Below are 1834 nucleotides of genomic sequence, written 5' to 3'. Positions count from 1 at the left end.
TTCCTCTTGACCTAATGTATAATTGCTCCAGTTTTTAATATTTTCTGCTTGGTTTTCTATTGAGTTTTTTTTTCATTGTCTTGATTTTTTAAATGATTTTCTGTATATGAAAATCAGAATGGGCAAGCCTATGGAGACAACTGGGACAATAGATTCAAAGGGACATTAGAGGCGAGGCTGGCATAAATGGCAACCTAACAAGAGTACAGGGAAGAGGAAATGTACTGAAATTGATGGTAGTGGTAGTTGCACAATTCTTATGAATGTGATTGATCTATTGAAATGTATATGTGAATTTTATGTCAGTGAAATTTTTAATTATGAACTAATTATTAAATAAAATAAAGTGTATCTGTCCTGTATCTAAAAGGTTAGAGGCATTTCAAAGTGTTTTATTATTTCATGTTCTTTTAAACGGTATCATTTTTTAAATTGTTGTTTCTATTTATTTGATGACTAGTATGCTTAACCAGAAAAGTTGATAAATTTACTTATTAATTCTAGAAATGTATAGATTACTTTGAATTTTCCATGTACACAGCTAAGTCATTTGCAAATAAAAACTATTCATTTCTAAATGTATAAGCCTTTTGTCTTATAACATTAGTTAAGATTCCCTGTAAAACATCGAATAGAAACTGTAAAAATTTCTTTTCTCTTTTCACATCTGAACATATATATTTTCAATACTTCACCAGTGAGTTCGATGGCTGCTAATTTTTTGGTAGAAATTCTTTAACACAGAAGAAAGCTCATTTTGATTTATGATTTGTTTAGAGTTTGACTTAATAGATGTGTGATACTTTTTGCTGAACAACTTTCTACACTTACTGGTATGTTCATATACTTTTCTCTCTTTTTTGTGGTAATATTATTGATTTGCTGTTTTGATATAATATCTTTTTCATATAATGAGAAATTCAGCATTAATAATAAATAAATGTTGATGAAAAAGTAATTCACTAATATTTATTCACTAATATTTATTCCTGTAAAGTCCTTGTTAGATTTTGAAATTTGAATTGCTTCTTGGAAGAAATTATATATTATCAGTGTTGTTACTTCTGTGGAAACACTCCAGGCTGAACTTTGACAAATGGGTATAAGTATAAGAATTGGGCTTGGAGTTTTCTATGTGGGAAGTTTTTAAATAATACATTTATTTTATTAAATAGATCTATAGGTATGACTATTTTAATTTTTCAAAGATTTTTCTCATTTAATTCATATTGTAAAATTGCCTTAAGCCATCCTCCTTCACAATTCCCTATTCCCCTGGTCCAGAATTAGTTATTTTTAATATTTTGAATATTCTTGTATGACCAACATATTTCCTCACTTTAAAAAATTATATGTATTATTATTATCATTTATGATGCGTTAACTTTATTTTACAATATTTCCTTTATTATCCCTCCGAGCTAGTCATTTCTTTATAAGCTCCATTTGCTTGATTTTCTTTATACTTTTTGATAATGATTCCCATATTCCAAATAGCGTCTCAACATAATTTTCTTCTTTTTAAAAAAATCGTTTTCTTAGGGGATCATGCAGCTCTTATCACAATCCATACACGCATCAATTGTGTAAAGCACATTTGTACTTCCATTGCCCTCATCATTCTCTAAACATTTGCTCTCCACCTAAGCCCCTAGCATCAGCTCCTCATTTTTTCCCCTCCCTTCCCGCTTCCCACTCCCTCAGGAACTTTTGATAATTTATAAATTACTATTTTGTCATATGCTACCCTGTCCGAGTCTCCCTTCACCCATTTTTCTGTTGTCCATCCCCCAGGGAGGAGGTCACATGTAGATCCTTGTAATCGGTTCCCCCT

This window comes from Echinops telfairi, unplaced genomic scaffold (genome assembly GCF_000313985.2).
Source record: "Echinops telfairi isolate 266 unplaced genomic scaffold, ASM31398v2 ScPeMD7_6080;HRSCAF=6971, whole genome shotgun sequence".
NCBI classification, from domain to species: Eukaryota; Metazoa; Chordata; class Mammalia; order Afrosoricida; family Tenrecidae; genus Echinops; species Echinops telfairi.
This window is presented reverse-complemented; position numbering follows the sequence as displayed.